The 16,353-nt window shown below is 39.9% G+C and overlaps 1 protein-coding gene across 5 annotated transcripts in view; it reads left to right on the plus strand.

The window, feature by feature from the left end:
- Positions 1 to 16,353, plus strand: part of LOC144678686 (uncharacterized protein KIAA0232-like) — an 89,340-nt gene that overhangs the window by 1,314 nt on the left and 71,673 nt on the right. The window contains exon 2 of one of the 5 annotated variants that reach the window (XM_078538487.1): positions 47 to 106. The exons of 3 other annotated variants lie outside the window; for them this stretch is intronic. The gene's annotated coding sequence lies outside the window, so the exon portion shown is untranslated. Of the gene's footprint in view, positions 1 to 46; positions 107 to 1,197; positions 1,219 to 16,353 lie in introns of those variants that run through there. One more of the 5 variants, XM_078538504.1, reaches the window with a different exon arrangement.

Below are 16,353 nucleotides of genomic sequence, written 5' to 3' on the forward strand. Positions count from 1 at the left end.
CGGTATTTAAAAAACTGGTTTGTGTAACCTTTTTTTCCATTTTAAGCATCCAGTGCGTTTTCCAGCTTGTCACGTTTCTTTGCTATACACAAGGGTGTTAATACAGGTTGGCATAACCCTTCCTATTCCACATCTCATTTTGTTTTTGCGCCTCAGGCTTATTTATTCAGGTAGCCAACCCAATAAGAAGCCAAGGATAACAGCTAAAACCGAATTTTATTTTCCCGTCAATGCTTAGTATAAGGGCAAGGTTAGGTTCATAATCTGGAGTGTTGGGTCGGATTGAGGCTAGTTTTGGGTCTACCTGATGCAGAGTCCACTGATCAGGTTTGCAAACGTTCTGATAAGAACGGTGTACCAGATAATAACAATTTCTGTATGAGGAACTGGTGACGTGAGTTCATTGTGATTTTTTTTTTGCAAAAGAATTAAATGCTCTTCCAATTTTCACCTTCACACTTGGGCACTGTCATTATTTTGACATCCCAGCTTTAAAAAGCAAGAACCAAATACCTTATCCTTACCTAGCATTTTTGGATTTTGCATACACAACCTTGTAATTCGGAGTTAAAAAAAATGCCTCAAATCCTTTAACAGGTCATGATCCCTGTTTATTTTAACACTATTCCTGGGACACCCTAGATTTTGTGAGGATTTTATCAGGATTCTATGGAACGTTTAGGTTTAACTATCCGATCAGATTGTGTTGTTACTTAGTGTTCTCATGAGTTTATAAAGTGATTAGATTTTTCGGCACAAAAGTCCATTTAGCTTCTTTGACCTTTTGTAAGTTTAAAGTCATGTCGTCATGGTTTTGAGGCTCTAGTGGTAACCGAAGATCTAAGTCTAATTAAATTGTTAATGTTCAGTCAAAAAAGCATCAACTGCACGATTAACTCGTTTTATAAACTCTTTGTTCTATTCGATATATGAATGCTATATGGCAACAAGTTAGAGCTTTACCAGCCTTATTTATAAACTTGTTGGGATATGGGGCGTGGCTGGTGGAGTTATAGAAACTGTGTAAAACCACTCGCTGTAGAGTTACCAAGCTTGTTGCTAAACTGCAGCTGCGAATCGCGAAACCAAGATGTTGACAATGCATTTCTGTTTCGACGTGATAACACTTGTTCCTTGGTATATCTTTTTATTGTAAAATAATTGAGGGAACCTAAAACTTAGATGTCGGAGTCCTGACAATAGTTGTACTTAGTTAAGGTAAAACACATTTTGAATGTAGGTTTATGAAGTTGTTTGGAAGAATTCTTCTAATTTGCTTGGTTTATTTTCTTAAATTTTGAAATAATCCATGATGCAAACTATTAAAAACCATCCTGGGAGAACCATTTATATCATGATTTTCGTTGCTCTAAATTCTCGCTTCCAAGAATAATTGAGTTGGGAGGAAAACAGTAATGCAGGAAAGAACACGAAGGAGTGACTTAACTGCTTAGTGTTGCATAATGTAGTTTCTGTATTGCAGTATCGGAACAGAGGTTTAATTGCTGCATGAATTAAAATCTGTAGTGTGGAATTATGTTAGCGGACAATCTTAAATTGTACAGCATGTTTCTTGGTTTGTCATTTAGAATTTGCTACTGTAAGAAAATGCTATGCTTGGCTTGTGCTTAGTTGCCGGTATGGACTGGTTGGGCCGAATGGCATGCATTTGTGCCTATATCCAATGTAGTTACTCAAAGTACATTTCTATACACAACGTCATTTTGTCATCAGCACTGCAGTTGCCGGGAAGTCTGTGGGAGTTGCCAATAATGCTGCAGAGCATGCTCTGGAATCGTTCACTTGTGAATTTTCTGAATAATTTGTTAGTTTGACATTACTGGTTATCGTTTAGATATTTCAGTTAATGAACTTATATTGTTGTACCTTAAGTGATTATGTTCCCCACAGTTTAATTTGCCAGTTGGTTTATTTGGGGTGATTTTCATATATAAAAAACATTTATTTTCTTTCAAAAAAGTTTAATTGGAGACGGGTATGATATTCTTTGACCACACTTAGAACCTTGAGAAGTGTATTCTTGGACTTGTGATGCAGAATGCAAAAAAATTCCCTCTTGGCTTGTGCTAGTTTGCTTTATATTCAAGTATTCTGAGAGTGAATGCTTGTAATTTTCACCAGAAGAGCAAGAGAGTACTATGGGGAGAAAGGAAATCAATGCTTTTATTTTTGGGAAGTGGGGGTAAAGAGGAGACGAGATTGTCAATCATTATGAACGATTACCAGTTTATTTCCTATGTGATCACAATTTGGGAACTTGAATTTTAAAAAAATTATTGTGCGTATTCCTGTCCTGGAGTATTTTGGTGTGTTGCACTGAAATTTGTATTATTTGTAAACCTGTTATTATTTGACCTATTAAAGCATTTTTTATTTTGAACAAATGCTAATTTGCACAATCATGACCCGCTTCCTTAATGGCCAATTGGTTGCAAGAAAAGATTAAATGATTATAGTTTGAAGTTAGTGCAAATAGAGCTGATTGTTATGGTGATGTTTAATGAGGCACAATTGATCTCTCTTCTGAAAAGTTCAGTTTTCAAATTTAGTCTTGAGCTAATTAAGGGGAAAATCACTACAGCATATAATCCTATAGCAGTATATAGGATACTGTAGTTTATTTTTATTTGAGCTTTAGACTATCTCAGTTTGTCAACATTTTGTTATACATCAAGTTATATTTTGTCTTCTCACTAAGAGAAATCAAAATGAATGTTGAAGGCCAACAGTGCAAGACATCACCAAAGTTAAAAGGAATTAAAGAGAGATGAGCTAAATCAGAACTAGTGAATATGTGATTCCAGGTTTGGGTTTCAACCCTGAACAGTAGAAGGAATGAAAAACTCAAGGAGCCGAGAAATTTCACAATTTTGAGGTTTTTGAAAGAACAAATTCAAGTCCGAGACTGCAACTGAAAAGAAGGGGAGGAATTTCTACGTGATAATGAGTATTGTTCTCTAGACCAAACATTTTTAGTTCAGTAAAGGAGGTTATTCTTTATCTAGTTCTAGGGAATTAAGTGGAGCAAACAGGTAAAGCAAATGTGGAGGAACATTGGCAAAACAGCTACTAAAATGTAATTAGGTTTGAAATAATAGTCAAAAAGGAAAGGAAACAGAAAAGAGAAGCAAAAAGAATGGAAAGCTAAGTGGGTAGGAGGAAGAAAGACCAGCAAGGAACTGAAAAGAGACATGGGGGGAAAAAATATAACCACACAAAGTAAAAATTAAGAGGAAGAAGTAGGACTGGTTAGAAATATAAAAGGGATGGCAAATAGGGGAGTACATTTTGTTTTCATACAGAAAAGCATGATCCTGGGAATTAAACAGTATGCAAGAAGGAAATAGTACTAAAAAAAGTTAGTGAAATTCAAAGTGGAATAAACATTGAACTTTGGTTTAACATCAGCAGCTTTTATTTATGTAGTGCATTTAATGTAATGAAACATCCGTGGGCACTTCACAGGAGCATTATTAAATAAGATATGACACTGAGCCACATAGGAGATATTAGATCAGATGACCAGGGAGGGAATTCTAGAGCTTGGGGCATTGGCAACTGAAAGCATGCCATCATTGATGGAGCAATTAAAATCGCAGATACTCAAGAGGCAGAATTAAAGGAGTGCAGATATGAGAGTTGTGGGGCTGGAGGAGATTAGAGTTGGAGAGCAGTTAGGGCATGATGGGATTTGAAAACAAGGGGGAGAATTTTAAAATTAAGATGTTGCTCGGCCAGGAGTCAATCAGTGATCAAACTTGGTATGTGTTAAGACACAGACAGCAGAGTTGTGGGTGACCCCAAGTTTACGGAGGGTAGAATGTGGGAGGCCTGTCAGGAATTTGTTGGAATAGTTAAATCTAGAGGTAACAAAAGCATGGATGAGGATTTCAGTTGCAGATGAGCTGAGACAGGGACCATGTTACGGAGGTTGAAATAGGTGGTTTTAGTGATGCCAATATGACGTCAAAATCTAATCCTGAGGTTAAATGTGACACTGAGGTGGCAAGCAGACTGGCGTAGTCTCAGACTGTTGTCGGGGAGAAGAATGGAGTCACTAGCTAGGAAATGGAGTTTCGAGCAGGGACCGAAAACAATGGCTTCCATCTTCCCAATATTCAATTGGAAGAAATTTCTGCTCACCTAGTACTCGATGTCGGATAAGCAGTCTGAAAGTTTAGCAACAGTGGAGGAGGAGTCAAGAGAGGTGGTGGTGAGGCAAAGCTGAATGTTGTCAGTATACATATGAAAACTAACACTGTACTTTTGGATGATGTTGCTGAGAGGCAGCATGCAGACAGGAAATAGGGGGTCAAGTGTACATTACATTATTGGGGGACACCAGAGGTAAGATGTGGGAGCAGGAAGATAAGCCATTGCGAGCGATTTCCTAACTACAATTAGATAATAGAACCAGGTGAGGATAGTTCCACCCAAGCATTGAAGAAGAATGGTGAGGTCAACTGTGTTCAAGGCTGCAGATAGGCTGAGAAGAATGAGGAGGAAAAGTACATCTTTGTCATATTCACATAAGATATTATCTGTGACTTTGATATGAGCTTTTTGGTACTGTGGCAGAGGTAGATATCTCTAAGGCTGATTGGAGGGATTCAGATATAGAGTTTCAGGAAAGATTTGGGAGGCAACAACAATTCAGCGACTTTGGAGAGGAAAGGGAGGTTGGAGATCTGATGGTGGAGTTTGGTTTGTTTTTTTGAGGAGAGGGGATGAAGGTAGGTTTCAAGGAGAGAGGGATAACACCTGAAGAGAGAGAACTGTTAACAATATCTGCTAACATGTGGACCAAGAAGGGACGTTGGGTGGTCAGCAGTTTAGTGGGAATATGATCAAGGGTGCAGGAAGTGGATCTCATGGACAAGATGAACTCTGAGAGGGCATGAGGGGAGATAGGAGAGAAACTCGGGGGGAAAAGTGCAAGTTCAGGGCTAGGATAGGGGCGAGCATTAGAGGACGTTTAGCTGCTTGGGTGAGTGGAAAGGAGGGACATGGCAGAAGCAACTGATCATCTGGTCTCGATCTTAGTGACGAAGTCCATGACCTGCTTGGATTTATTGTTGGTGAGGGTGGGTGGGACAGGGGAGAGGGGTTGAAGAAGACAGTTTGCAGAGGGGAAAAAAAGCCTGATGTTATCTTTGCAATCCAGATTGATTCTGAAATAATGACCAGTTTTAGGAGTGCCCAACAGTGTTTTAAGTGGCAAGGCTTGGTGGTGGTTCCTTTGATGGCATATGTAGTTGAGGAAATAGCAGAGGCTCTGACCACAATCTTCAGCAAGCAAGATGTGAGTTAATTAAGGACAACAGGCACATATTTATAAATTGCAAATTGCACTGAAAAAATTAATCTGGTTCTTTACATAAGTAATGAAGCATGTTGATAAAGAAAATGCAGTGGTTATTGCGCAAACAGATCTTGAAGAGATGGTTTAATCAGGTTGCTTAGGTAGCTTGTTAAAATTAAGATATATCTCTACATCTCCCTTCAGAATATTAATTCACTCTGAAACAAGGGTCTTAGCACCCACAAACTTCTTATGGGTGATTGTAATAACATTGTGACTTTGACTGAAATTTGGGTTATAAGTAGCAACACCTTTCCCCTTACTGAAGCCTCCACAAACTGCTGTTATGGCATGTGGCCCTTTATTACTAAACAAAACCTTGGTTTTCCCTTTACTCCTTTTGGCATTGTTTCCTCCTTTGAGCACCTCACCACCTTCCCCTCATCCTGATTCCTTTAAACACCCTTTGTGTACTACTTCCCAAGGCCCTGAAATACTCCCATATTTCCTCCATTAGGTTCTACTGAATAACTCATCGGTCATTTGAGTCTCATCCCGGCTTTCCTTGCCTGCTTCCCCCTGAATTCATTGCCTACTTGTTCTCCCCAGACACACCTACCCATATTCATGTCCATCCATGACCATGCTATCTCCCATGAATTTTCTATACAAATGGTCGTTTGATAGTACAGCACTTGAATATTGCTTGAAAAAAAGTCGACAAAAGAATCTTCGTTTCAGCAATACTCAAATTCTCTATACCCACAGTCTCAATCATTGGCAAGGCTACCTCGGATCATTTTTTTGTATCCTTGACCTCCTTCCATCTCATTTCCTTCTGCATTCCTGCCTGGAAAGAAACCTCTTTCCCTGCACTTCAAACTCTCAACTGTTTAATCCACTTGCTACAATACTTATGCAGTTCTTGTCAATTGGCCCAACCACTTCCCCTCTTACCTCTAGATATCTTTTTCCCCAGCAAAGTGTTTACTGTCTCCCATCCTGGTCATAATCTCCTTGCATGGCCTCCATCTTAATTTCCCTTAAGTCCAAGCGGCATAAATTTAATCATACCTGGTATGCAACTAGTTTGGCCGCAGTCGTCCATGACCATGTCAAATCTATAGCTTAACCAAAACTCTGCTGGCCATATTCAGTCCCACACCAAGTCCCACTCACCCAATGATTCCTGTCCTTGCTGACCTACTTTGTCTGCCTGTCTCTCAAAGCCTCAGTTTTAAATTCCTTATGATTGGTGTTTAAATCACTTCATGGCTGTGCTGCTCCCTACCTCCATAACCCACCCCAGCCCATGCCAGGGCCATTAAGAGGGTACAGAAGAGATTTATTATGGTGGTGCTGGGAATGAGAGATTTTAGTTATGAGGAGAAAGTAAGGAAACTTGGCCTGTTTTAATAGAACAGAGAAAGAAAGTTAATAGCCTGATGGGGGTGTTCAAAGTTGAGTGGGACCTACTTCTGGCTGGAGCAGAGATCATGGTGTACAAGAGTCTGCACCCCGTAATATGTCAGGCTCAGTATAGTCTGTGATACTGGTTTTGATTGCTTAAAGGATTCAGGGGAATTTTTCAGATTTTGCCCCTGAATTGGTCTAGGTTTTTAATCTTGTGGTTTTGTCATTCATGGGCGATGGTTTCGGATGGGAGTATCTGTACTGTATCAATAGTATGAGGCAGGCTAGATGAACCAGTTAGCTTTTTTTTTCTCATATTGTCTCACTTGTGAAACAGAAGGACAGACTCCAGAAGCTTGGGCACGTAATCTAACTTGATACTTCAATGCAGTACTGAGGGAATGCTTCATTGTCGGAGATGCCACCTTTGGGTAAAACCTAAATCCAAGCCCTGTCTGCCTTTTGAGATAGGCGTAAAGTATCCAGTAATGCCTTTCAAAAGAGAGTAGGAACTTCTCCTGATGTCCTGGCCAAAATAATTTCTCTCAACCAACACCACAAAAACAGAGATTATCTGGTCATATAACTTGTCTGTGGAACTTTGCTACATACAAACTAGCTGCTGCATTTGGCTACATTACAACATTGACCATACTAAAAGTGCTTTGTTGGCAGTGAAGTATTTTAGTTCATCCTGAGACAGGGGCTATTTAAATACAAGTTCTTGTCAATGATAAAATGTTTCATCACTTGTGTGCCTATAATGCAGAAAACATCATAGGGTATGAGGGAATGTCTGCAGGTCAATAAAACAAAATCAAGACTGTGAACCAACCAGTTAGCACTATTTACCTCATGATCTAAAACTGCTTTAATTAAACCACGATCGCTCTTTACAAACACTCGCAGTTCTTCAAAAGTAGTTATAAAGCTAACAATCAACAATTGACAACTACCACAAAAGCAACAAATCAAAATGCTTGAATAGTTTTTTTCCTCGACTTTTCTTGAACAGCTATTTTGCTTCCATATATACGTAAAACAATTTAACATAACAAACATGAAAACGTAAATAATTTGTAACATATATTCTTTAAATTTAGTCACAGTATTGCCAAACTTTTAAAAACTAACCAATATATTTTATTCACAGGCTTGTTTGATTCTTTGAGTTTTGCTCATTTTATTCAGCTTGCATCTACTCTTCCTAATAATTTTCAGTGTTCAGGTGTGTAAGCTGAACATCCGACAATCTCCCATGGGCCATCCAAGCTCTTTTTTTTAAAAAAAAGTGTTATCTGTGTGTGTTTCATTGTTAAAGTGGTGCGAGTTATTTGTCCTGTCCAGATAAAGTTGTGTTGTGTGTGTTAAAACTGTCTGTTAACAGGTTCCACTCACGTTTTGAGTGTCAGCAACAACGTAGAACAGAGTGAGGGAACCCAATCCCTGTCCCTCCCAGATGCCAAGCAATCTCATCTGCTTAGTTCTTTAAAATTTCAACTTCTCTTTAATCTCATCCCCAACCTGTCCCATGTGTTATATTTTTGTGGCCGTCCTCAGGAAGATGCAGGATTCAGCTCTATTTGTAACGTTACATTTGTCAAGTTCATTTTATTCAGAAATTATCATACAGATGTGCTGCTTGAGAAAGGATTCGCCTTCAGTCTCGAGGCAAAGATTATTCACCCTTTTCAAATCGTCTCAATTAACATTATGGAATACAATATGAAGCATTCATATTGTAGTTGAAGAATTCTAGTTAATGAAGTATTTGGCATCAGCATTTGCAGCTTCACCCCACAAGGTTTCTTTCTCTGAATTTAATGGCAGCATTCCTTAAAAATCATGAATATTCTTCCATTTCACAAATTATATGATCTGAATTTTCTCTGAATAGGATCTGATGAGACTGATATTACATCATTATGTCTTACCTAATATAATGCTCCTGTCATTATAGTAGTGCAGCCTCTCTCTCCTCTACAGTCACTCAGGAGATCCATTAATAACACTGTAGATGAGAAAAGTTGTGATGGGAAGAGAGAGAGAGAGAACTTAGAGGACGTAGATGAGGGGGGAATTCCTATTAGATGATGTGTTTAGGAATGCGAGAGAGGTGTTAGAATTGCCTTTCCCAATCTATACTGCATTAAATGTACTGTGTCTGCCACATGCTGCTTATTTGGATATTACCGTTCTGTGACACAGCTATGCTGACAGCTGTGTATTTCTGCCACTAGATAAAAGCTTCAAATGCTGCAGATCCGCATATGTATAACATCACTAATGCATTCTGAAGAAAATTTGCTTAGTCCAAGATCACTGGTATGAGAATAATACTCGGTCTTTAACAGTCGGCTTTATGAATGAATTGAGAAGATGTGATTGAAAAAAAAGCTGTTGATATAAAATATGAAACCGAGCTTATCGGAGGCAGGCTCAGCAATTGTAGTTAATAGTTTCTCTTTCCGATATTTCCACCTGGGCCTAGATTTGTATAGTGCTGGAATGTAAAAATGCCACTTTTGCAGCAGAGACTAAAGTCCAATTGTCAATGGGCTGGAGTTGCATAATGGCTCTAAACCATTAGGTTTTTAAGATCAGTCTTGCTTGCCCAGTTCCATGAACACTGAAGAGAAAACTCACTATGTAGAAGAATGTTGGAGGTGGACTCCAGCTAGTAGCTGGAATTCAGTGATGTTGGGCAAACCAAATAAAGAACCAGGAGATGCTGATGTCTATGTTTATTGTCTTTGAGCTGGTGCTGATACAAAATAATTCAGTGTCTGAGAGGAGACTGTTAAAGCAGAATAATGATGTAGTTTGATTGTGTCGGTGAATCTGTTAATGGATGAAATGATAGATCAGTGGTAGGTATTCAAAAAGGAACTTAAGGTGATACAGAACCAGTTGCTACTTCTAAGGGGCAAGAGCACTACTTGGGGGGCAAAAAACAGGTGTGGATGATAGTAGAGTTAAGAAACAACACAAATCTAACTGAAAAGTATGCAAAAAAGGAGCAGAGATCCTGGCAAATTGGAAAGAACAGCAAAGGATAACAAAATAGATTATAAGTAAATAAAGTATGAAAAGAGGCTTCCAAGTGATACAAAAGTCAATTTTTACAATTACCTAAGGAGAAATAGGGTGGGTGGTTAAGAGCAATGCAGGGCCCGTTCAAAACTGATAACGAGAGTATTGTTGGTGGAAATAAGGAAATGGCGGACATGCTGAATAATTGCTTTGTGCCAATACTTGGAGTAGAGGAAGAGTTCAGGATAACGGATATTCCAAGGAAACTTATACTGAATCAGGGACTCAAAGATTAACGTAAGCAAAATAACTAACAAAGGAAATAATAGTACCAAAGAGCGGTCCCCAGGGCTAAGTGGTTTCCACCCAGGCTTTTAAAAGAAGTAGGTGAGAAAATTGCAGGCACCCCAACTATAATCCTCCAAAGTTCTTTTGATTCAGGCACTGTTCCCTTAGATTGGAAATTTTTTAGGATATGTGAGAGTGGGAAACCATGGAACTTGATAGACCAGTTGGCCTAACATCTGTTGTTGGGAAATTAATACAGTCTCTAATTAAGATGGAGTGACCGAATACCATAAACTTTCAGCTGATCATAAGGTAGGTTGTGCCTGACAAATCTGATTTGAATCTTTTGAAGAGGTGACTAAAGTAGTGAACAGGGGAATATTATCTATAGTTGTTTTTTATATAGACTGGCGGAAAGCATTTGATAAAGTCCCTCAGCTAGAATTAAAACTCATGGAATTGAAGATCAATTATTGATTGCACCAGCTTTAATCTACGTGAAATGAGTTTGTGCAGCCTCCAACTTGATTCTAGTCAGCATGGAGGCCAGAGCACAAAACTGTACAGGTTCTCAATCTTGATTTGAGATATGAAGATGCCTGGTGTGGAAAATGGCAACAGATTCATCCTGGTGCAGCAAGAAGTTTTCTTCAGAACTTTGGTTTAGGGACCTTGTTAAGGTAGATGAAGAGAGATTTACACCCCATCAAGTTCTTCTGGACCTGAATAAGTCATCCATACTTGTTGACATCAGGTGCCAAAAATGGAAAACTTTCATTTTGCAAAATTTGCTGCTTGTTTAGCATTATTCCCACTAAAAACTAGTTATAAAGTCCCAGAAAGGCTCAACAGACATTATCAACATTTTTGCCCATACTTTAATTCCTAATTTATGCTAATGACTTGGATTCAGAAACTCGAAGCAAACTGGTCAGTTTTGTGATTGGGGGTTGGTCTAGTGCAATTAAACTGTGACATTGGGACAAGGGACACATTTGAAAGCCATGAAAGGTAAATTTAAGAATGGTAGGAAATTTTTGTAAGAGTTTTTGCTGAGACAGTTGGATGTTGTAATGGGGTGACTAAGTTTTTCTGGATGGAAGAACAAAAATAGGTCTTCTACTCACTTATCTTGTGATCTAAAACATTTGTGTGTGGATTGGTAGCAGTGTGTTTATGAATACATAATTAAACTTGCATTCCTGAAATGGCCTTTGTCATACTGTGCAAGGAAATTTTTAATTCCAACATTAAAAGAATAGATGTCTAAATTGTATACAATGGCAACAGTAAATTTTCAATATGTTTCAAATGAGAGAATATGTTGCCAATGAAGGCAACCACTATTGGATTAAGAACGTGATAATAAAAGTAAATAGATATTCTGGAGTTTGACATCGTTTTTACCTTTTGGGAGCATAGCTTTGCGGTCTCATTCCTCAGGATTGGACATGGTGAGTGATTGATAGTGGTTTGTAAATAACTCGTGAAAGGAAAAAGCTTGTTGGACAATTGCTTCCATGATTTGTGCTATACACATCAAGGTAGCTGTGCCTTGTGGTCAGATTGGATTTTTATTACTGTCCTTTTTAAAACATTCTGCAACACTCAGTACAAATATTCATGTAACCGTAAAAGAATATGCCAAGTAATTTTTCCAAAAATAATACTTTAAATGATGTTTATAATTTAAATGTTGGCAGTTCAATTCATATTTTAAATGGTTTAATTGTTCCTGTGCACACGATTGTAGTTTACCATTCTTAGTGCAATTGGGTATAGGTTCTCACAGTAATTGTCATGGGCATCATCAGACAGCTGTTTTGAAGGTTAAAACATACGTGATGGCACTGACTACCGTAAGACTTAGAGTTATGTGCATTGGATCTAAAGTCTAAAAGTTTATTTGCATAGAAAAAGGAACTATTCAATAATTATCTTGTATTGGATGAGCAACAATTTCCTTGAACTAAATATTGGGAAGACCAAGGCCATTGTATTTGGTCTCCACCACAAACTCCATTCCCTGGCCACCATTTCTATCCCTGTCCCCTGCAACTGTCTAAAACCAGACCATTTGCAACCTTCATGTTGTGTTTGACTGAGATAAGCTTTCAACTCCATCATCAAAACTGTTTACTTCCATCTTTGTAACATTGCCCAACGCTGACCCTTCCTCAGCTATTCTGCTGCTGAAATCCTGATCTTTGCCTTTGTTGCCTCTAGACTTGACGATTCCGCTGCTCTCCTGGCTGGCCTTCCATCTTCCACCCTGCATAAAATTAAACTCTTTCAAAACTCTGCTACTCTATCTTAACATACAAAGTTCAGTTCACCCATCAACCTGTGTACCCTACATTCGCTTGCAGTCCAGAATTTTAAAATGTTCATCCTTGTTTACTGATCTCTGCATGGCCTCCTTCCTCCCAATCTCTGTAACCTCCTCCAGTTCTACAAGTCTTCAAGATCTCTGCCCTCCTCCGATTCTGTTATCTTGTGTATCCAGTATTTTAATTGCCCCACCTTTAAAGACAGTGTTTTTGGTTGTCTTGGCTGCAAGCTCTAACTCCCTCTAACCTCTAACTTCCTTTGCCTCTCCGCTTCTTTCTCCTTTTAAGATGCTCCTTGAAGCCTACCTCTTTGACCAAGCTTTTAGTTATCTGCTGTTATAGCTTCTTCTGTGGCTCAGTGTCAAATTTTGATTAACGCTGTTGTGAAGCATCTTGGAACATTTTGCTGCATTTAAGTCACTATATAAATGCTGGTAGCAGCAGTAGTAGTAATAAAGATCATTTATTCCAGAGAGGTTTCATTAAGAGGATGTCTTGTTGCGCAGTGGGTAGTTCCAACCTTTGAGCCAGAAGCTCTAGGTTCGAGTCCCATTTCAGGACTTGATGGCCATGGAAGGCGCATTCATAATGCAGCCAAGCAGGTTGATTATCAACATGCAAATCCTTCCAATGCACCAATGGCTGGAGGTAAGAGCAGGAGACTGTCTTGGTCAGCCATGCTTGATGCAGAGTGGTGCCTCTCAAACTATAGCCTTTGGTTCAGGCTAGCGACCTGTTCCAGGAAATGCGTGCTTTAGAAAGAGACGCAAGGGTGTGCTTCGTCTGCCTCGTGAGTCGTTGAATGCAGAGCCTTCTAAGTCTTCCATTGTGATCAATACAATGCTTTGCATTGTAAAAGCTACGGCTGGAGAGTGTTTGTTTGCTCAAATGCAACTACTTCTCAAAGACTCTTGGGAATTTGTTGGAACTAACCTTAAAATTTCTTGACTATGCTGGGTTTTAGAAAAAAGATACTTCATATTTAAGGCTTCTGCCATTTTGATTCCATTTGAAAATCTTCCATTGCAGCCACCACCTCCATCAGTTTGAGTCATAGAGGTCTACAGCACAGAAAAAGGCCCTTCGGCCCATCCAGTCTGCGCCAGTCAAACCAGTACCTAACTATTCTAATCCGATTTTCTGGCACTAAGCCCATAGCCTTGTATGCCATGACATCACAAGTGCACATCCAAATACTTCTTAAATGTTATGAGGGTTTCTGCCTCTATCACCCTTTCAGGCAGAGAGTCCCAGATTCCCGCCACCCTCTGGGTGGAAAATATTCTTCCTCTCATCCCCTCTAAACCTCCTGCCCCTTACCTTAAATCTATGCCCCCATGTTATTGATCCCTCCATCAAGGGGAAAAGTTCCTTCCTGTCTACCCTATCTATGCCCCTCATAATTATATACACCTCAATCATTTCCCTGCTCAATCTTCTCTGCTCCAAGGAAAATAACCCCAGTTTATCCAATCTCTCCTCATAACTAAAATTCTCCAGCCCTGGCAACATCCTGGTAAATCTCCTCTGCACTCTCTCTAGTGCAATCACATCCTTCCTGTAATGTGGATTCCAGAACTGCACGCAATACTCTAATCATGGTCTAACCAGCGTTTTATACAGTTCCAGCATAACCTCGCTGCTCTTATATTCTATGCATCGAGAATTTAAATACGACACCAAAGCTATGACATTTGTTTGGGCATTTGAGCTCGCACCTGATGCAGCTGGGCAGCTGGTTCCACAAGCCAAAGCATGTCACTCATTAAGTCCAGTCCAACTGACAGCATCAGTTCTGATCTGTGTCATGATGAGCTACCTTTGTCAGTCTATTGCTGATATTTCTTGACTGGCGCTGAATACCTCAGACAAACACAGCACCAACTGCAAAGGCACAGGTGGGTTCCTTTTAGCTTGCATGGCCTAGCACTAGTTGTTCCAATTTGGACCCATAAAAGTGTTACTTGTCATCATCTGGTACCCAATTCTTCAAATACTAAGAGGCCAAAGACAAGGAAAAGTTTGAAGTTCATTGCTCTGGTATTCAACTGGACCAATAACATTTCAAATTGTTGCAATGTCTTGCTGCACAAAATTTGGATGCATAGCCTCCCACCTGCAACCCTCAGTCCACAGGGCTTTAACATGATGTGTGGTTAGACAGCAATTTGGTTCTTTCAAGTGAGCAATTAGTTGTATATTCTCCTGTGATAACCAAAAAAATTGTCAGATTGCTTGTGGTGCATTTTTGCCAATTAACTTGAAGGAAATCTGCAGGGGACAGTGATTTTTACAGTTCATTCTTGAGCATCCACTATAGCAGATTAGTGGAGTGATGCACTCCTTTACCAGGCAGTACTGTTTGGACTAGGCAAGCATGAAAAATGTTTTATTTGACAGAACTGTCCAATTATGGAGTCTATTTACCCAACAAAGACATCTCTTCATTCTGAGGCAGGAGTAATAAAACTAAGGGATATTGAATTGCCTGTATAATGATGTACAAAGCATCAAAACGGGGGATTGTGGAGGTAATAATTAGAACAACAATAACTGCATTTATGCAAATCCTTTCACAGTCCCAAAGTGCTTGACCGGAGTATAATCTGACAATCAAAGAATTTGACACTGAGTGAAAGAAGAAAAGATTAGGGCAGGTATATAAAATTGAGTTCAAAGAGGTGGATTTTAAAGACTTAAAGGAGGGATGAGAGGCAGAGAGGTTTAAGAGGGAATTCTAAGCTGAAATAATGGCCACTAAAGTGGGGTCAAAGGATGTCAGAGATGCGCACGTGTCCAGAATTGGAGGAAGGCAGAGTTCTTGGGTGAGTGGTGGGGCGGGAGGAGGTTACAGAGCCAGAGAAGGCTGATGATATGGATAGATTTGAACACAATCAGAATTTTAAGTTTGGGGTGTTGGTGGGCCAGGAGCCAATGTAGGTCAGTAAGTGCAGGGGTAATGGTGAATGGGACATGGTGTGGTGGAAATATGGGCAACAGAGTTTGGGGGTCAGCTGAGGTATATGGAGGGTGGAAGATGGGAAACTGGCCAGGAGAATATTGAAATAGTTGAGCCTGGAGTTAACAGAAGTCAGGGTTTTAACGGCAGATGGGCTGAAGCAAGGCTGGAGAGGGACGATGTTATAGAGATGGAAGCATTAATGATGGGAAGAATATAGGGCCGGGAAGTCAACTCAGTGTCAAATAAGCTGAGGTTGCAAGCAGTCTGAGAGTGGCCATGGACGGGTGTCTAGGGAATGGGCACATGCCCTCGATCTTCCCTTTGTTGAATTAGAACAAAGAAAAGTACAGCACAGGAACAGGCCCTTCGGCCCTCCAAGCCTGCGCTGATCATATTGCCTGTCAACTAAAACATTTTGCACTTCCAGGGTCCGTATCCCTCTACTCCCATCCTATTCATGTATTTGTCAAGCTGCCTCTTAAACACCATTATCGTACCTGCTTCCACCACCTCCTCTGGCAGCGAATTCCAGACACTCACTACCCTTTGCATAAAAAACTTGCCCCGCACATCTCCTCTATAGTTTTCTCCTCTCACCTTAAATCTATGTCCCTTAGTAATTGACTCTTCCACCCTGGGAAAAAGCTTCTGACTATCTACTCTGTCCATGCCACTCATAATTTTGAAAACTTCTATCAAGTCGCCCCTCGATCTCCATCACTCTAGTGAGAACAATCCGAGTTTCTCCAACCTCTCCTCATAGCTAATAACCTCCAGACCAGGCAGCATCCTGGTAAACCTCCTCTGGACCCTCTCCAACGCCTCCATATCCTTCTGGTAATATGGCGACCAGATTTGCACGCAATATTCCAAGTGTGACCTAACCAAGGTTCTATAGAGCTGCAGCATGACTTCCCAGCTTTTATACTCAATACCCCTGCCAATGAAGGCAAGCATGCTATATGCCTTCCTGACTACCTTATCCACCGGCGTTGCCACTTTCA

The sequence above is a fragment of the Cetorhinus maximus genome, chromosome 1, assembly GCF_964194155.1.
Source record: "Cetorhinus maximus chromosome 1, sCetMax3.hap1.1, whole genome shotgun sequence".
Classification (NCBI taxonomy): Eukaryota; Metazoa; Chordata; class Chondrichthyes; order Lamniformes; family Cetorhinidae; genus Cetorhinus; species Cetorhinus maximus.